Genomic DNA, 21,799 nt, shown 5'->3' with positions numbered 1-21,799 from the left:
TAGTATTTAAACGGTTCACAACGACAATTTTCAGTGACAATTCACATTTAGTTGCATAATTTAAAAGTAATATATTATTCTGTATTAGTAAAGATTTATTAATCGATTTTTTTAACTTGTTCTTAATTATTTTATTTTGATTTGCATCTGTACTGAAACCTAGCCTCTTCGAATTGCGGAGGGCAGATTGGTTATTCCTGTTTATTGGTTAATCCAGCACTAGTTACAATACTGAAATAATAGCAAGCATAATAAATATCTACTGAAATAATAGCACTAGCTACAATACTGAATACTAACTTACAATTAAATAAAAATATTAAACATATCTATTTATAAAATACGAATTATTTCATGTCAAATTAAGCAATAGTTTTCTAGAATTTAAATTCAAAGAGCTATAACGATCTGTCTTTCCATAAAGTAATGCAAGTAATAATAAATGTAAAAGTAATTTTTAATAATAGGTGTAACAATAAAAACATTCAGAATCTTTCTTACTACTAGCTCTGGTTCTGATATAACTGTTTACTTTATTAATATAAAAAATAAAATCTGAGAGGAAGAATGTGCCTTTAAAATGCTAACTTATAGTTTTTCATAGTTTTATTTTATTTTCCAGGAACGTTTCTTGAGTAAGGTGAAAAATGACAGCTCAACTACTAGTTTATTCTTGGGAAAATATACGTTTCGGCTGGTGCTGCCATCTGGGGATAGGTTTTTTAAGCTCGAATATTGATATTGCTGTTCCAAAACATTTTCCATAAAACAGACGCAAAGGAATACAGTTAAAATCCAAGTAACTCCGCAGGTGATTGAAAATACTGCTCTTAAAGATGTACATACCTATTGAGTTTGCGTGATGATCGTAAGTATAATGTTTTTGATATTTCAGGATTGAATTTTACTGAATGGTAGTTTGCAATTTGAAATAGAGTTTTTTCAGATCACATCAGATGAAAATAACTTCATAGTTTGGTATAGTATATGGCGTCGCAAGCTTCATAGCTAAATTAATAAAAAGCACATACATATACATATTGAAATAAAAAAATACTTGGACCTTTTCATAACTTTCTTAACAGTTTAAAATCTAGTAGTACTGTTATCGATGCTTGCAGCATATCTATGAATATAAAAAGCACATTAAAAAAAAAGTCATTTTCTTCTCTCTCCCTCTCTTTTTTTTCATCTTTCAACCGATTACAGCAAAAATATAAAAAAATCGTTAAAAGACTGTTGTATTAAAACATTTGATGCCATATTGCATGACATGAAACTACTCATAAAGTAAAAACATTTGTTTTTAAAAATGATTCTAATATGAAATATCATTTTTTTTTACAAAATGTATCACTGAAATATAATAGAAAATTAATATTATTATATAAATTATTATCATTGATTATTAAATTTATCATAGAAAAACTATGCTATTTACTTTACTTCTACTCTTTTTTTTTTTTTTTTTTTTTTTTTTTTGTGTGTGTGTGTGTGTGTATGTGTTTATATATATACGTCTACGTTAAATACACGTCTTCTGTTGGTTTTGTTGTATGTGATTATTGCTAAAGTAATGCAAAATTCTGACAGAATTTGCTTAATATAGTATCGAAAGATATTTGTGGTATATTTTATGTGCTTCAATAGCATACGAATATTATTAATTTCAATTGTGTGCGAAGTTAATTAATGACATACAGTAGATCATTCCAGCAGTTTATCACGTTTAAAATTTGTTTTTAAACATTTCAAAGGTATGAGTTTTACTTAATTTCATTTCTTTAATCAATTGTTTTTTTTTTTTAAATTTAAGTTTGTTCTCGTGTTTAATTCTTAAACCTTGAAACAATCAAAAACGGAGGAAAAAATAATAATCTTTACAAATTAAAAAATATTATAATTTTTTGGAAGTAAGAAATAAAAACCGAGAATAACACAATACATTTTGTTTTAATCATATTGATATTTATTGATCTATAATTAAGTTCATTACAACACTTTCACATAGCACATTGTTTATTCCACACGAACATTAACTGACAATTACTTCACTTCAGTTTGACCAGCAACTAGTGTGTTGCCACATATATGTAACATCTCCCCTCTTTTGGGAAACTCATAGGAATCAATGCATTACATAATTATCATATTTGGATGGTTGATATACATTACGACCACTTCTTGTTTTATATACACAATCACGATTAATATTATTGCTATTATTTTGATGGTGAGGATCATTATGTATTTTTGGATGTTCACTACTTATATTTTCCTCATTCTCATTACATAGATCATAATAGTCTAATGTCACTAAATTCTGATTTTTAGTTTTTCTTAAATGGAATTTATTCCGTCTAATTACCCTATTCTCTTTTGTTCTAATCCAATATGATCTAGGAGTTGAATGCTTTTTTAAAACTATAGTAGGCTCTCATTTATTTTCCCATCTCAACATTACCTTTTCCCCAGGAATAAATTCAGGTCTTTCCCTTGCATGCTTATCATGATAGATTTTAGCCTGTTTCTGCTTACTTCTCACCTTTTCTCTATATTGATCTTTTACAGTTGGTTTCAATTCTGTTTGTGTAATTGGTAATCGTGTTCTTAAATTCCTACTTAATAACATTTGATTTGGTGATAAATTTATACCTGAAATTGGAGTATTTCTATATTCCAGTAAAGCCTCATTTAATTTCTCTAATCCTGCTTTTCTAAATAAACTCTTAGCTATACCTACCAACCTTTCTGCAAATCCATTAGATTTAGGATATAGAGGACTGCTAGTGATTATTTCAAATCCCCAATCCCTTGCGAAACTCTTCATTTTCCAACTATTAAATGGTACGTTATCACAAATTAAAGTTTTGGGTATTCCATGTGTTGCAAATATCGATTTCAATTTACTAGTAACTTCCACTGCACTTTTATTTTTTAGAGGAATTATGCCTACCCATTTAGTTAAGTAACAGCCTATTACTGGATAACTTTTCCCTGCATACTCACAGATATCAGTTTTCATAAGGTAAACTGGAAATTTCATGAGAAACAAGAGGTTCTTTTACTGTTTGAGGCCTGAACCTATAACAAATTAGGCATTTAGAAATCATATTCTCAATGACACTGTTGATTCCTGGCCAAAAAAGTACTTGTCGAGCCCTAGCTTTTGATCTTTCAATCCCACAGTAAGCTTCATGCAATAATGTTAACATACACTTTCTTAATGCAACAGGTACTACAATTCGATTATTAAAAAAAAACTAAATCTTGTTCAACTCTCAACACATTTTTAAATTTAAAATAAGATCTTGCTTCTTTAGGAACTTTATCAACACTCAAAGGCCATCCATTTTGCCAATATTCTTTCACTAGCATTAACCTTTCATCTTCTAATGTAGCTTTCTGCAATTCCCTTTTCTTACTCTCAGACATTTGCAGTTGTTTTGTTAGTGTATGAACAATCTCTGTCATATCCATGTTTTCATTCGTGTCTGTATCAATAAAGGAACGTGAGAGTAAATCTGCAATATACATATATTTCCCAGGCAAATATTTAAGTTTTAAGTTATATTTTAAGAGCTTAATTTTTATCCTCTGCAATCTATTTGACAACACATTAGCAATATTTTTGTTCATAATTGAAACTAATGGTTTATGATCAGTAAGCACTTCTACCTCTCTACCATAAATGTAATAGTGAAATTTATTAGCAGCAAATAAAATACTAAGAAATTCTTTCTCAATCTGCGCATAGTTTTTTTCTGCATTATTTAAACTCCGAGACGAAAAAGCAATTGGTTGCCCATTCTGCAATAAGCAGCAGCCTAACCCATCTTTAGAACTATCTGCCTGTATAAGTTATAGGTTTACTGATATCAAATATTCCTAACACAGGTGCATTGGAAATTATATTTTTTAATTCCCTGAATGCTTTAGAATGTAGCTGTAACCACTGCCATTCTACTTTGTTTTTCAAAAGTTCCCTTAATATGGCTGTTTTCTCTGAAAAATGTGGTACAAATTTCCTCAAATAATTACACATTCCCAAAACACGTTGTAATTCATGCTTATTCTGAGATTCCTGTAACTCAGTAATGGCTTTAATTCGATCAGGATCAGGTCGCATGCCTGACGCATTAAATAAATGACCTAAATATTTAACCTCACTAACCCTATATTGAAGTTTTGGTGTCCGCCGATAACATCGCTGCAAAAACATCGCAGACGAAACCGTCGCGGAGAAAACAACGCAAGGAGAAAACGTCGTGCTACAAAACATCTTGGGAGAAAACATCGCAAAGAGAAAACATCGCAGTTCTAAAACATCGTGGTACAAAACATCGTCGTCGAAAATAAAGCGATTCAAAAACTTCGCAGTTTAAAAACATCGTCGTTGAAAATATCGTGGTAAAAAATGAAGTATCTACAAATCATCGCATGACGATAACATCGCAGACACTTTTTTTCAGGTTTTAATAATTGGAAATGGATATTCCCATAATGATTTGTGAGCGCAAGATGTAAAGAAGGATAATTTTTACTTTCACATTTTTTAAATAACTAATAAATTTTTGCTGAAAAAGTAAGAAGGAAACTTAAGCATAGATAATTAAATGCAACTTATAGCTTATACTTTTCATGAAAAATTACCAGTAAAAGCATTACAAAAATTATTTATTAATGGCCTTTATTAGTTAACTATGTCGGTTTAAAATTCCATTAAGTGCTATAAGTTGCATTAATTTTCTATGCTTAAGTTTCCTTCTTATTTTTTCAGCAAAAATTTATTAGTTAATAAAAAAAATTGAAAGTAAAAATTATCCTTCTTTCCATCTTGCGCTCACAAATCATTATGGGAATATAAATTTACAGTTATTAAAGAATGTCTGCGATGTTATCGTCATGCGACGATTTGTAGATACTTTATTTTTTACCACGATATTTTCGACGACGATGTTTTTAAACTGCGAAGTTTTTGAGCCGCTTTATTTTCGACGACGATGTTTTAGGACTGCGATGTTTTCTCTTTGCGATGTTTTCTCCCACGATGTTTTGTAGCACGACGTTTTTGCCTTGCGTTGTTTTCTCCGCGACGTTTTCGTCCGCGATGTTTTTGCCGCGATGTTTTCGGCTGTAACCGAAGTTTTTGCTTGTTGAATTTAATATTGAGTTTTTTAGCTCTGTTGATGACCTCTGTTAAAATTTTATCATGTTCTTGTATAGTGCTAGCGGCAATGAGGATGTCATCAAAATAGACCAATACTCCTGGTATATCACCAAAGTTTTCAAGATTGCGTTTCTGAAAAATTTCAGGTGCACAGGAAATACCCATTGGAAGCCTTAAGAATTTATAGCATCCAAATGGTGTGCTAAAAGTACAAAGATCACTACTATTTCCATCTAACGCTATTTGAAAAAAACCCCATCCTTTAAGTCCAAAACAGAGTAAATTGATTTATTACATAGCTTTGGTAAAATCTCCTCAATTGTTGGAATCGACACATGTTCTTTTTATAGCTTTGTTAAGATCTTGAGGATCAAGGCATATTCTTAAGGATCCATTAGCCTTTTCAAATATTACTAGATTGCTAACCCAGATCAAAGGTTGATCAACTTTTGCAATAATGCCCTGTCTCTCTAATTCGCTTAATTTTAATTCAAGTTTAGGTTTTAAACTAAGTGGTACTCTACGTGGTGGTCTCACTACAGGAGCTATCTGATCATCAACCATGATTTTACACAATTCACTAAATTTCCCCACACCTTCAAACACTTCTGAATTATTAATAATAAATTGATCTTTAGATGGAGGTAAAACAATTGTATACTGATCCAACTTACTTTTAATTGATATTCCAACCTTATTTATAAACTGAATTAAATTAAGTTTAACACATGCATTAATTCCTAATAATGGACGTAGTTGCTTGCTAGAAACAATTAAAAACTCTAGAGTATGATCCACACAATCTGAGGAACACTGTAACATTAATGACCCATCAGGTTTAACCTTGGACCCCCCAAATGCTTCTAATACAACATTATACTTGTTTAAAATAAGATTAGAGTTCTTATCACTCAGTGTTTCGTAAGTTTTCACAGGCAAAACATTCACTTCAGACCCTGTGTCCAACTTAAAAGTCACAGTTGTCCCTTCAACAATTAAAGTTTTAGTCCACTCTTTTGTAGACGAGGTTGAGCACACACTTTTAGTTCTTTGAACATTTATGGAATTCACGAAGAATTCATTATCAGATTCCCTATATACATCTCCGTTATCATGCTGAGAAACAGTTTGGATGTGCTTCAGTCTGCACATAGTCGAAAAGTGATTTAGTTTCCCACAATTAAAGAATTTTTCCCCATATGCCGGACACTGTCCATTAACGTGATGTCTGTTGCATTTTTTACATAAAGATGTCTCAGTATTTGAAGTGTCATCACTCCATCCTCTGTGCTTTCTCACTGCTAAGGCTGCATTGGCTCCTCCTGTCCAATGTTGCTTCACGTTTTCTCTAGTTACGCTGTCAACATTGTGTTCTCTTAACGTTTGAGCACGAACTTTGCTCAATTCAGCTGCTTTCCTTAATTCAATTGCTTTTTCCAAACTCAGATTATTTTCTCGCAGCATCCTCTCCTGTAAACTGGCATCTGATACTCCAAGAACAATGCGATCACGTATGACAGAGTCACTCTGCTCACCAAATTCGCAAGATTTTACAAGTTTTTTTCAGGTCAGTTACGAAACCATGAAAAAGTTCCCCTTCTTCTTGTTTTCTCTTATTGAATAAAAATCTCTCCACCACAACATTTGTTCTAGGTGTCGTGAAAGCTTCAAACCTCTCAAGCACTTTTTCATAGTTACCCTGATCTCCTGTTGAAAGATTGAACGTGTTGAACACTTCAACTGCTTCCTTACCAGCGGTATTTAAAAATAAAGCAACTTTCACATCTGAATCTTTTGAAGCATTTCCCGAAGCTTTCATATAAATCTGGAACAGCTGCTTGAATCTGCGCCAGTTTTCAGCCACATTGCCGTCGAAACTTAGGCCTTGCGGTGGGCGACAAAATTCCCTCTTGCGTCTGAGAGGAAAAACAACCAAGGGGATTGATTGCCTGGCAATTAGTTGTAATACTATTCCACACGACTACGCCATGTTTTAATCATATTAATATTTATTGATCTATAATTAAGTTCATTACAACACTTTCACATAGCACATTGTTTATTCCACACGAACATTAACTGACAATTACATCACTTCATTTTGACCAGCAACTAGTGTGTTGCCACATATATGTAACACATTTCTCTATCCATGGCTTTTATAATTATTAACGCTGAACCGCTGACAGCTATTAGACTTTTTTTTAATTATGGCGGATTATTTATAATCCATAACTACTGAACCTCAGAAACTTATTAATTACTAACAGAATAATTAATATAAAGGTAATTATTAAAATAAATTGTTGTGAAATAATATAAGCGAAAATGATTGACGCAATCTCGTTAATTTCAGACAGAGAGGTAAAAAAGAATTGTCATTTATGAAAATAACCTGCGGTTTCTCATCTGCAATGCTAATTTTATATTTAACTGTTGCTTATTTCTTATTTCTGATAGTATAATCGTTAACTTACATTTATGCATTTAGTTAAGTTTAAATTTTGCACAACATGCATTCAATATATTTACTGAAAAAAAAAAAAAAAAAATCTTATCTTTGGAAAGTAAATTTTCCGGCTTAAAGTATAAGTAAAGTTGTTTTGATGTAAGCAGGTTTATAGGCGAATTGTTATTATATTTAATGATACATGCATTGCATTAGCTAGATAACAGTGCTTGTTCAAATTACCCATTCATGTTCAGGTGTTAATCCACCTGCTGCATCATCGCCTTGATCTTGAGATTTGGAATTTCTAAAGCATGTGCCAAGACAAAAGCTTCTGAAGTCATTGTAACACCTCGTTAGCTTTCTTTAATTTGAATTATCAGTTATTTTATCTTTTGAATCTGTGCAATCACTTCTGTCTTTTCGTTTTCCCTCCAGAATGCAAATGAGTTCTCGTATATTTATGGTGAGATTTTGAGACTATTAAGCGTGTGAGAGCGTGTTCTGCCTCTTAAAGGCCCCGTTTCTAGGTCTGCTACTTAGATATGAGTTTCTATCTTTTGCCTTGCATTAGATTACCTATAGTTGAATTTACGCCAGTGAAGTTCTGAGCCAGCTTCGCATTTCTCTGTGTAGGCTTTGGCTGTTAATTATTTCAATTGAACGTTTCATTTCATTTACTACTCTGAGTTTGTCGCCGTACTTGCTGGCGGATTTTGTAAGCAGTAGGAGTGTTCATTTTGTTTTGTTCATTTCACTTGGTTTTAAATAAAAGCACTTTTACACTCTTCCAGGTTTCTGTTGTACTTTCAGACTTAACGATAAGTCGTTTGCATCTACATAGAGCTAAACACTTTGTATGTTAGCAAAAAAGTCAAGCTCTACAACCTAAACACGTAGGTCGTCTAAATCGAGGGTATTATTAGTCATTTATATGACAAGGCGTTAATTCTTGCAGTGTGGGATATATTATAGCTTCAGATAGCGTGCTACTACTTTTATCAGTATCATGGGAATGTAATATTCAGTTATCATGGATAGATTTGAGTATAATCGTAATTAATATCAGAGATGCTTCTAACCTAGATGAATGCCCAGTATTTTCCATCAGATCCAAACTCAATTCAGATCATTATTTACTATGCGTAAAATATTTTCTCATTCTTTAACGCGTATTTTTTATTGCAATTGGGAAATACGTCCGACTAGCAATCAGGAGGTCCAAAGTTCGAATCCCGGAGAAGGCATTGCATATTGCTCTTGTTTCTTGCTTCGATAATTTTAATGATTCTACAAATGGCGGTCGAACTAAAAGATGATGAACGATAATCCGTTATTACCAGGATTTCACGATTGGGTTCTATTTAAAAGGGTAAGGTATTTTCACCTTGTTTGCCGCGTGCTTTCGTAGTTTAATTGGAAAGCACATCCAGCAAGCAATCGGAAGGTCTGGAGTTCGAATCTTGTGAGGACATTGCATATTTTTTATGTTTCTTGCTTCGATAACCTAATGACTCTACATATGTAGTTCGTTATTCAATCATTACCCTTAAGTACATTACCCTTACCATTACACTTAACTTTGAATAACTTATCATTACACTCTGCATTTGGCACCACATTTCTGCACTTTGCATTTGAGAACTAGAGTGATTCTGAAGGCTGTGATATCATTCCAGTCCGTTTGAAGGCACTGGATGCGCTTTTACCACGTCATGTTTGAACACGGACGCGATGGCGTATTTTGAACAAACATTCCATAGATCACAGGTACAGGTAGAAGCTAGGCCAGCACCTCCGTAGTACCACAGGTAATTGAGGTATTGCTGAACCTAGCTATGTTAAACTTTCCACCCCAATTTTGAGGGAGAACACCCCGGCGGGTGGTCCGAGGTTCTCCCGCCCCTCTTTTTTTACCATCAACCACTTGGGAGGACTTTCTGAGGTAAATGAGTTCTGGTATTAATAGTGTACACAAATCATATTGAGAAAAGACTGTCCTTGAAAAGTTCAACAACTGATGCTTCCAAAAGCAGAAATGTAAGAATAAATGTCTTTTCTAAGGCGGAAGGTGTAATAAGCAAGTCTTTGGAGCTCCCGTCCATCAGCATTGCGTAGATAAATGAAACTGTTGGAACATTAAAATGAAATAAAAAAATAAAAAATAAATAAAAAATAAATAAATAAAAAATAAATAATGAAATATATATATATATATATATATATATATATATAATAAAATAAAATAAGGTAAAGTAACATATGGAGATGAATAAGCATTAGATATGACAAATATCCAGTCCGAATCTTTGGATATGTATAAGAACGTCTCTGATTTTGGCCCTAAGGTGTCTTTTCTTTATGGCATATTTCTTAAATGGTATTAGGTTGTTGTTAGGCTTGATCAGATGTTTGCCGTCTGTTAGATTACAGTCAAAAATGTAATGATCAGGGTCACCCCTTTCGCCACATATGCAGAGATCCGTGGGGCGCATGCCTCTGTCATGGAAGTAGGTGGGGAAAGGACCGTGCCCTGTGATATACTGATTCAGAACATGGTCATAGTGTAGGGCCTCTTTGTCAGTTTTTGAGAAAAAATTGTGGACTCTTCTGCCTTGCAATGCAGAATCCCACTCTTCTTGCCACTTTGAGTCAACAATAGCATTCAGTGTAAATTTTAAATGGGACTTGGGCCACGGGACATGAATTACCTCACTGTTGATGTTAGTCGTTGCATCCTTTGCAAGGAGGTCAGCTGCCTCGTTGCCGTCGTTTCCGTTGTGGGCTTTCACCCAATTGAGCATAAACTGGATTTCTGGGTGGGCACTTAGGGTATTTTGAATATCTTGAACCAGTTGGTTCTTATTGTTTCTGTCCTTCAGGGCATATAATGCAGATTGACTGTCTGAATAGATAGCTATTGTCCTGAAATTATTTGATATAGCTTTATTTACTGCAGATTGAATTGCTGACAGCTCAGCTTGATAAACGGAATTTTCTGGAGATAATTTTCCTTGCCATATTGTTGGAATAGAGGAAGATGAATAGATTATTGATGCTGCGCCCACTTCTCCGTGAATTTTAGAGCCGTCTGTAAATGCTCTTGGACATTCTTTACTACTGATTGCTGAAGCGTCCGTATTGATAATTAAATTACAATGCTTTGCAGGATGGTAGGTTAATGGTATGGCTGGAGACTCATACTTTGAGGCAGAAAAGGTGGTGCCGTTCAGGTAAGCATCTTCTTTCAACTGGAGTACTCTGGCTTTTATTGAATCCTCGTCGCAATTAAATGAAGGGGAGGAATCCCAGTAAGAACGCATAGAGAGGAATTAGCTGTCGTTCTGTAGGCTTTGCAAATGCTCAGGAGAAAAGGTCTCTGAATGGCGAAAAGTTTCCTTTTCTTCCTTTCTGTCATAGTCTCCGCCCAGATTGCAGCCCCATAATTCACTATACTTGAAATTACTGTTAAAAATAAAATTTTTTGAATATGAGGACGAAGTCCCAGTTACTACCTTGCATTTTTCTGAAATTATAAGCGATTTGATTTGTCTTTTTCTGAGTCTCCGTGAGATGTACATAAAATTAAGTTGGTTATCTATGTGGATACCCAGAAACTTCAGGGCTTGAGTAATCTTAATTTTCTTTCCGTCCAGGTTGAAGGTGGGCTTTCTTAAGAGCTGTTGGCCTGGCTTGTTAAAAAGTATTGCCTTGGACTTCTCTTGCGAAATGCAGAGTTTCAACCTCTGGCATTCTATGTTAAACTGTTTGAGAGAACCGTTCACATTCCTTTCGAGGATGTCTCTAGTCCTACCCCTAACAACCAACGCAGTGTCATCCGCAAACGCGAAGATCTTCGTATGATCGGGAAATTCATATTTTAAGACGTCATTAAAAGTGAGGGCTCAGAAATCAGCACTCAAGCAGGATCCTTGGGGACATCCTCTAGTAAATTTTTTGCTGGTTATCATGTTGTTATGAATGAATATGATTTCTCTATTATGAAAGTTATAACGTTGCGCGCCTCCAACTTGCACGCAACCAAGAGGTGACTGTGAAAACTTGTATAAAAGATAGAGCCTTGTGAAGGGTTTAAGTCCCTTTTTATTCAACGTAATAAATTACAATTGCGTGCTCTTGACGCTCACAGACTGTGCCAACTTGGCAGTCAAATAAAAATAATAACCTGAAAAGAAAGTAAAGACAAGATTCTAACTACGAGGCTCTCTAAAATAACTAACTCACCGCGTTTTACAATACCGCTGCTAATTCAGCAGACTTGAAGCTCACTGGAACGATTACCACTACTTCCCGCCAAGCACATAGGCCGCAACGCGGGGTTCTTCAATTCTCGCTAACTACCTCCGCGCTCGTGCAGTAAGAATATATCACACACCGAACTCGTTTCCTTCTATTTAAATCAGAATACTTCCGCTGATAATTTGAATCCTTGCGCGTTCTACTAAAATTTACATATTCTGGCATTGGCAGTTCCAGGGGAAAGTAAGGCTTGACAAGAAAGATAGTTTAAACTTAAAATAAATGTTAGTTAAAATAAATATAAACCCTACATTTGCCGCTGCCAGAATTTGGAAAACTTGGAAGCAGGTCCTACAAACGACCTGTTGTAAGTTTCTCTAATTCTGAACTAACTGGCGAGAATCTCGTTTACACACAAAAAATATCTTATGTAACCATTTGTATACTAAACTTCTGTTGATCTTATAAAGCTCTCTTCTTACAGCAACTTTTCCTGGACTTCATCAATCAATCTTGGTCTTTCCTTCCAGCATCTGGAAGGAATAAGTATCAGTATCTTTCTACATACATTATAATTTACACTTTCTTGACACAATAAATTTTTGTTTTTAAACGATTCGTTTTTCTTAGTTATTGCTTACTTCACATTCATTCAATTTTTCAAGCATTAATTTAACTTTACCCTGGCTCTCCACCGTGTGTGGTGTCAAACGGGAATATTCGTGTTTTAGTCTTACAACATTTCCCCTAACCACCATGATTTGTTAGAATTCAACGACCAAATAGACACACCTTACTCGACATTCTAAAACTCGATGAGCTATTTTAATAGTCTTAAAAATTCAAATGTAGGTGGAGAACCCTACAAAACACATTCATTCTAACTTCCCCCTCATTCATCTTTAAACATGCAGGCTTTCGCTCTAAAGCATGACTTTATGTACAATTTACTACTTAAATTTTGACTTCATTGCTTTTAAGCATTCACTTTTAGCATCTACAATTTTATGCTTCTAGACTAAATTCTACTTTTACATAACATTCAAGTATTTACATACATTTACAAAATTTTAATACATATGCTTTTACAATTTACCATAAAATGAATAAGAGAAAATAAATTTTTACTTTACTCATTCTTCGCCAAGCTGGCGGCACTGAAACTAAAATTTTTATTAGTACAAGAATACGAAGTTATTTTTATCTTCGGCCAAATTTTGGCTTTACCATAACAGAATTAGTCTTTCGACCAACAGAAAATGCTTGTTTTTAGCTTTTACACTTGAAGAAAATAATACTTTTGCCTTAGCTAAATAAAGTAAAACAAAACTAAGTCTCAACCGAGACATATTGACTTTCGTCAAAACATAGAACTTCGTACTTATGCATAACATTTCGGAACAAAAGAGAAAAAAAAATTTATAGAAGGTTTTAACTTATCTTTGAGTTTTCGATGCTTGAAACTCCGTCATTCGTTTTTGGCAGAATTGGTCCCAAGTTAGAGGTTTCATGGATGTTAATCTTCTCCTTACTGCCCTCCGAGTGTCGTCCACCTGACTTTTTCTTTTGCGTCCTCTACATGCTGGCCTCTTGGCGGAGTAATCGTCTGGTTGTTGGCCTTTCCGTTTCTCCCTGGGACGGCTGGTCTTGACGTCCTCCGGTCTGGAGTCCTTCTTGAATTTCTTCTGTTCCTCGTATTTTTGTGCCTCCTGTTGTCGTTTCAGTTTCCGGAACGGCGGCCTAGCTGGCACCTGACTCTGTGGCCGTGTGCGCGTTCTCCTTGATGTGTAATTTCTCCTGCTATCCTTTGTAGGTGGTGTTTTTCTCTTTACCACGGTTTCTTTACCCGGTTCATCTGTATTTTTGTTTTTCTTAAACGCTGGAGTTTGAAAATTATTTTTTCTTTTTGATACCGACGTCCGGGTTGTAGAAGTGCTAGGTCTCTCTTCAGTTCTCTGTTTCTTGGGTGGTGGAATAGTTGTCTCTGGCCCTTCTATTTCGTTTAGACTTGAGTCCTGCAAGAAACTTTTAAGGATTTCAAAATCATTTGGATTATAGTATTTTTTCACCTGGTCGGGACTTGCTTTACAGATTTCCCCTCTCTCGTTCTTAAGATATAAGACATCCTTTGATTTCCTGAATTACATAGGGGCCTTCAAACTTTGGAGCTAGCTTTGCCATAAAATTGTCTGGGGCACTTGATAAAGAAAATTTCCGCTTCAATACTTTATCCCCAACTTTAAAATCTGCTTCACGGCGTTTTCTATCGTAATATAGTTTCTGCCTATTTCTTGCCGTATTCGAGGTTTTAAGCGCCTGATCAATCAACTTTTGCACATCTTTTTGTTTAAACTCCTGCTCTCTTTGTTGCACAAAGAATAATTTATCTAAAGGCGTAATTAACTTTCTGCCTAAAAATAATTCTGCTGCAGTTTTTCCTGTAGTATCATGATGTGCCGTTCTTAAAGCATAAGCTAATTCATTTATGTAGCCATCCCAGCGCTTGTGATGTGTGCTCACGTAACTGCGAATTATTTTTACTATGTTTTTATTAACTCTTTCTGCTATGTTAGCCTGTGGTCTATACGGAACCATTTTGATATGGCGTATGCCAAGTCCATTGCATATGTTTTCAAATATTTGACTAATGAATTGTTTTCCGTTATCGCTAATGACTTTTATCGGTGCACCGTATTTTAAAATGTATCTGTGTAAGAATGCATCTGCGACTGTTTTGGCTGACGCGCGTTTAAGTGGAACAATTTCTATCCATTTTGAAAAATGATCTACTATTACTAAAAGAAAACGATTTTTATTTAACTCGCTCTGGGGGAAGGGACCAAGGAGATCTATGCCTAAAATTTCATTCGGAAATGTAGCGCGAATGCTATTTAAGTACCCGGCCGGGCTGTAATTAATATCATTTATTAACTGACATTGATTGCAGGACCTGACATACGCCGTTACTATTTTGTATAATTGCGGGAAATATACCGCCTCGCGTACCCTTTTTATAGTCTTTCTGACCCCGAGGTGGCCCGCTGTTTTTTCTTCGTGCAACTTCTTCAAAATGCTTAATCGGAGCGAGGCTGGGATGACTGGCTTATACTCAAGATTTTCGTTTGTTGTTTTCGTATAGAATAATAAATTATCTATTATTTCATAGTTTTTTGCTCTATTTCTTATCGCATCGATATCTGTATGCTCAAAGCTTTCGGGGTCTTTCAAATAAGCATAGATATTTCCAAATTCAGGATCAGCTTTCAGTTCAGTAATAACCGTATCTCTAGAATCTAAAATTTTTGAAGTCAACACAGCGCATTTAAGTTCATTTCCTTCATCGTCCAGTTTTATACGAGAAAGTGCGTCAGCTACATTGTTTTCCTTACCCGGTTTATATTTTATTGTGATATTATATTCTTGGAGTTTTAAAGCCCATCTTATTAACCTGGGCGTTAGACTTTTCCCCGAGTAAAGTCTACCAACAGCCGCATGATCCGAAAAGACTGTTACTGGCGATTTGCCGAAATAAACTCGAAATTTGTGTACAGCCATTAATACGGCTAATGTTTCTCTTTCTGTAGCTGTATAATTCCTTTGTGTCTGATTCAATGTTTTACTAAAAAATGCCAGCGGATGGTTATTTTGCATAAGAACCGCACCCACCGCATAGTCTGACGCATCTGCTGCAATTTCCAGGATTTCGTCCCCCTCAGGGAATTTTAAAACAGGGGCCTTAATAAGCGCTTCTTTTAATCTTTCAAAAGCTGTGTTAGCTTCCGCTGTCCACGTAAATTTAGCCCTTTTTCTTTTGAATACTAAGAGTGGTTCAACAATATTAGCGAAATCTTTTATGAAAGATCGATAGTAAGAACATAATCCAAGGAAAGAAGAAAGTTTCTTGGCGGTGTTGGGCGGTGGGAAATTCTTAATAGCTTTTATTTTTGAATCTTGCGTTTCTATACTCTTTTGCGAAATTTTATAACCGAGATATTTAAGTTCTTTAGTTGCGAACTTGCATTTTGAGGCGTTAATTGTAAGACCGGCCTCTTTTAATAATTTAAAAACTTGTTCGAGGTCATTAATGTGTTGTTCCAACGTACTACTCGTTATAATTATATCATCTAGATAAATTAAAGTTGATTTTCCTAGGACAGGCTTTAGAACAATGTCCATAGCTCTCTGGAATGTTTATGGGGCCCCACACAACCCAAAGGGCATGCGTAAAAATGCATAAGTGCCCGATTTTGTTATAAACGCGGTTTTATGTATATCTTCGGGTCTCATAGCTATTTGATAGTAGCCAGACGTTAAGTCCAAAGTAGACATATATCTTGTCGATTTGATCTGTCTAATGATCTCGTCTATAACCGGCAAAGGGTAAACTGGAAATTTGGTAATACTATTTAGTTTTCTGTAATCAATAGCAAACCTCCAAGCCCTTTTATCCGAAGGAGGAAACTCGTTCTTTTTCCTACATAGTACGACTGGACTCGCGTACTCACTATTTATGGGCGTTATTATTTTATTCTTTAACATCTCCTGAATATGTTCTTCGATGATTAGGTCTTTTTGTTTATCATAACGATACGGTTTAGTCCTACAAGGTTTTTCGGCATTTAATTGAATCTTGTGAGTCACGATTTGGCAGTTTCCTGGTTTTTCTGAAAACAAATGAGAAAAATTACTCACCACTTGCTGTATTGCTTTACTTTCATGGTCATTCAGATGGCTAAGGTCCAATTCAGGTGTCTCCACAGGTTCCACCACCCTCTGGTCCATCTCCAACACCACGGAACTATCTTGAAAATTTAATTTGGCCCTCGCGGCCCTTAAAAAGTCCATACCTAAAATAAGAGAGTGTTGCAGGTTTTTCACCACAAAAATTAATACTTTGAGACTTTCCTCTTTTACCTGTAAGTTTAATGATAATTTCCCGATGCAGTGACATGTTTTTCCTTGCGCTGCTATAATTTCCGTATTTCTGGTTTTAAATAATCGTATCCTATAAAAATTCTTTTTGAAGAAATTTTCACTCATAAAATTTCCTTCTGCTCCTGTATCGATGAGGGCTTCTACTGGTACATCGCCAACCAGGACTTGTATAATTGGTAGCTGTGAGTTTTTTATGATGACCGTGTTTAAATGTCTATTTGAGGGTTTTTTTAAAACTTCCGGGGTCTGGACCCTCCCTTTCACAGGCCCCTCTACTCGTTTAAAGCTTTCTTTTCAATCTGTGTCTTCTGGGTACGCGGGTGTTTATTTTCAAATTTTCTTTTTGGGCCTTGACCTTCGAGTTTCGATGCGTTAGCTTGATACTTCTTTCCCCCATAAGAGCGATTTCCATTTCTGGTTTCCTCCTTCCTTCGGGTACTTTGAGAATATGTTTCCCCTCTCGCTTTTTCCGCTATTCTGCGATTTTGAAACTTCACCGCCAATTCGAAAAGTTCCTGCAATGTGCTTGGGTTTCTAATTTCAAAGTAGTCTTGGACAGCGGGTAACAATCTTGGTAATATTATTTCAATTATCTCCGCATCGGGTTTCTTTCCATACAGCATATCCGTTAGCTTGATTTTTCGTAAAATAAAGTCCGTCAATTGTGCTGTATCCCGTTGATAGAAACTATATAGTTCGGCTTCCAGCCGTGCGCGATCTTTCACTATGGGGAAGGCCTTTACTAACGATTTTTTGAAATTTTCCAATGTATATGTCTGGCTTGCAAATTCCCCTAATAAAAATTTACCTATATTTTTCCACCATAGCGCGGCCTGTCCTCTTAGTGCTGATGTGGCGATGGCAACCTTTTGTCTTTCAGGCACAGGGTAGAGCTGAAAGTGGTTTTCTAGACCTTCGAGTAATACCGACACCGAATTTTTTCCGTCGAAATAGACGTTTGGCTTGATTGACGCTCTCAAAGTCTGGACCAGGTATCCAAATCCTTCTAACTGACTTGTCATTTCTTAGTGTTGTCCAGCGGCTTCCATCCAGTTTTCGGCCATTTCAGTTCGATAAGTGTTCGGGCGCCAATATAACGTTGCGCGCCTCCAACTTGCACGCAACCAAGAGGTGACTGTGAAAACTTGTATAAAAGATAGAGCCTTGTGAAGGGTTTAAGTCCCTTTTTATTCAACGTAATAAATTACAATTGCGTGCTCTTGACGCTCACAGACTGTGCCAACTTGGCAGTCAAATAAAAATAATAACCTGAAAAGAAAGTAAAGACAAGATTCTAACTACGAGGCTCTCTAAAATAACTAACTCACCGCGTTTTACAATACCGCTGCTAATTCAGCAGACTTGAAACTCACTGGAACGATTATCACTACTTCCCGCCAAGCACATAGGCCGCAACGCGGGGTTCTTCAATTCTCGCTAACTACCTCCGCGCTCGTGCAGTAAGAATATATCACACACCGAACTCGTTTCCTTCTATTTAAATCAGAATACTTCCGCTGATAATTTGAATCCTTGCGCGTTCTACTAAAATTTACATATTCTGGCATTGGCAGTTCCAGGGGAAAGTAAGGCTTGACAGGAAAGATAGTTTAAACTTAAAATAAATGTTAGTTAAAATAAATATAAACCCTACAAAGTAATGAATGAGGATATTGAGAAGATTAGAGGGACACTTGGCTTTATTAAGTGCATGTAATACTGAAGGCCACCATATTGAGTCGAAGGCACTTTTTAAATCAACACAAATAAGTGCACTATGTTCATCTTTTGATTTATTATGTTGGATTTGCTTCAGTATTTTGTCAACTGCATGAATAGTGCTTGAGTTGGCTTTGAATCCGTATTGGTGTTTACTGATTGTTTGATTTTTGATAAAGTGATATCTCAACCGCCCGGCAATAAGTCTTTCTAGAACTTTTCTTATGGCGGGTAGCAAATTTATTGGCCAAAATGCAGAAGAATCTTCGGGGTTCCTATCCTTCTTCTCGAAAACTATAATTTGTCCTTTCTTCATGTTATCGGGAAAGGTCGACAATTCTAAGCATTTATTGAAGAAATTAAGAAGGATTCTTGGGTCATGATTGTGCATAATTTTTAGAATTTTGTTGTTTACAGAGTCGAGGCCCGGGGCTTTCTTATTGTTGAGGTGCTTGATAATATTATTAATTTCTTGTAGAGTGAAGGGGTAGTCTTTTGAGCCATTTTGTGAGAAATTGGAAAGTCTAATCTCTCTCTGCTCGGGTGTGTCATCTTCTGAATTGTCATCCATGAAGATAGCGTCAAGGATTTTGGTTGCTGCTTCTTGCGATAGAATCTGGGAATCAGGAATACTCTTGTTGCTTGCGTGATCTTTGTTGGGAAGCGTAATTTTTGTGGGAACGAAGAATTTCCTAGTTGCCAATTTATGGAGGATGCCATACGTATCTTTATTTTGAGAACAAAATTTTTTCCACGAGGTTAATTTAGCTTCCATAATTTTCTTTTTGTAAATCCTTCTTTGCTCGTTGTATCTTGCGCATGCAGCATTCCTAGAATTGTCGTCCAGTGTAGATTTTATTTTCCTCCTTAAGGCTTTAGTTTTGTTCCTCTCTGCCCTCAACTCTTTTGTCCACCAATTTGCAGTGAATTTATTTCTTGGAGCTCTACTTTTAAAGCTCTGTTGGGATATTCTTTGTATGACTGAGAAAAAGTTGCTGGAGATTTCATTTAATTGGTTGCGATCACTGCAGTAGTTTATGCCGTTCAAAATGGAAGTTTTTTCTTTAGCAAGGAGGTTTTTAAATTTCTTGATGCCAGATTCAGTTATGTGAAAACGTTTCGTGCTGGTAAAGTAAAGAAAAGTAAGATCAATAAAAAAGTAAGATCAATCTCAAAGTGAATGAACTTATGATCCGAATTATTTTCCTCGTCCAGTATCTTCCAGTTTTTAAGAAAGGTGCTGGCATTTGTGCTTGAAAGGGTCAGGTCAGGCCATCCTTTACCTGAGCATGTTTCGAAGGTAGGCCCTTGTACGGTGTCGTTGTGAAGGACGAGAGAGTTGGCAGCTATGAAATCTTTTACTTGTTCGCCTCTAGAATCTGATTTTGGATATCCCCATTGCACGCAATGGGCATTCATATCCCCACCGATAAAGTGATGTGTGGTCGGAGCACTCTGAATTATATTGTCAAGGTGTATAAGATTTCTTTCAATTTTTTCTGCGGGCGAACAGTAGCAAGAAGAAATGCATAGTTGTACTGTACCTGAATTAATTGAGATAGATATAATGTCTCTATCAATTTTGCATACAGGAGGGTCTAGTTGTTTGTTCGTTAAGACAATGCATGCTCTGGAGTTTTGTTTCTGGACTGGAAAATCTTTGCTTAAGTTTTTATATAAAATATTCCATGATAATGGAAACCCTCCTATCTCTCCTTTCACACTGCATGGCTCCTGGATTAGTAAGATATCGTAATCGGATTCTGAGACGAACTGCACAAGTGAAGATGTGGCTTCCTTGCATCTCCTTACACTGAAGGCAGTTAAGGTTCTTGAGAATCTGTGAAGTTTTGATTAGCATTGAAGGATTTGTGGAAAATGGTGTTTGGTGTGTTTGGTGTATTTAATTATGGCAAAGCACACTAGGGCTATCTGCCTAAGAGGAGGGATGCCTTCGTGGAGGACTTTCTAAGGGAAACTGGCTCGTATACACGTTACACATGGGGAAAACCACGAAAACGCCCATGAAGCCAGCCCGTTCGCGGGATTCGAACCTCGGACCGAAACTACCAGTGTTCAGCGACTTTACCGCTCGGCCGCTGGTGGGCCCTTGTGGAAAATGAGGCATCCATAAAAATACTTTGCAATATGAAAAATGAGAAAAAGAAAAGAGTAACTAAATAAATCAAAGGCTAAATTGCATTGATGAATCGAAATGAAGTACAATTTAGACTATTTGATAATTAGTGATAGCTTTAATTTTTTCAGTTTCTCTTTTGTACAGAGGGCACTGAGGTGCATATGCTGCATGCTTGTAATTAATGTTTGTGCCATTTGCGTTGTTGTACAATCTGCAGTTAATGCAGTTAGGTATCTCGGCTCCGCAATCTTTTATTGAGTGATTGCCTGCACAGAATGCACAATAAGATTTAAATTTGCACTTGTACTGAGAATGCGTAAAGTCTTGACAGTGGAAGCATCGTTTGACGCCAAAGAACTCTGCAATAGGAAGAAAATTCCAGTTATAAGTAATATTCCTGTGTTCCGTGCATGTCTTGAAGGTTGAAGAATTACATTCAAAAATCCATTTTACAGTATTAGGAAGTCTTCCTTTTACCTTGAAGAGTTTTTCAATGTTGATTTGATCAACAAGTTCTTCTATTATGAGTTCTGGAGGAGTATCTTTAGGAATATTGTTAATAGATACTTTGGGCGATCTTGAATTTGGAGTCTTAATATCAAAGAGGGATTTATAGAAATTGGTCTCTGTCAAAACAATGCGTTTTTTATCCGATAGCATGTAACTGGAAGTTATTGAAAGTTAGCGCGTTTTTAGAGTCTGGTCTTAATAATTAGATGATTATGTACTGCTTTGTGATGGAGTACTTTTCTTTCGATCTCACTTCTTTGAAGAGCTTCCCGTTATTCCCTTAACCGATAAATCCCCTAGTTTTCTTTAAACATAAAAAACACCCATGCGTAATAAATCCGTAATACGTACGCATGTATGTATAAAAGCACCAATGCATAATATAAATTAAACAATGTGAATCGATAAAAATTTGGCTTTTAAAATATGTTAATTTTACGTTAATTTGTTTAAAGAAAAAAAAAAAAACTACCTTTTAAAATACTGTATAAAAAGCCGCAACCAAAGTCTCTAACATTTTTACGTGGCCTTAAGTTCAGACGTTTTTAAGGCAAGTAAAAGAAAACAGATCAAGGTAGATATTTATTCTGTGTGGAATTACCTCATTTAAGAACTT

At 35.6% G+C, this 21,799-nt stretch overlaps 1 protein-coding gene across 3 annotated transcripts in view; it reads left to right on the top strand.

The window, feature by feature from the left end:
* The first annotated feature begins 582 nt into the window (after positions 1–582).
* The window catches only part of LOC118179516 (popeye domain-containing protein 3-like), a 77,825-nt gene continuing 56,608 nt past the window's right edge, over positions 583–21,799 (top strand). For 2 of the 3 annotated variants that reach the window (XM_085813736.1, XM_085813737.1), the window contains exon 1: positions 583–868. The gene's annotated coding sequence lies outside the window, so the exon portion shown is untranslated. The remainder of the gene's footprint in view (positions 869–21,799) is intronic. The other variant, XM_085813735.1, reaches the window with a different exon arrangement.

Source organism: Stegodyphus dumicola, chromosome 3 (genome assembly GCF_044657685.1).
Source record: "Stegodyphus dumicola isolate Sdum_Otavi_A_Nest chromosome 3, ASM4465768v1".
In the NCBI taxonomy this organism is placed as follows: Eukaryota; Metazoa; Arthropoda; class Arachnida; order Araneae; family Eresidae; genus Stegodyphus; species Stegodyphus dumicola.
This window is presented reverse-complemented; position numbering and strand designations above follow the sequence as displayed.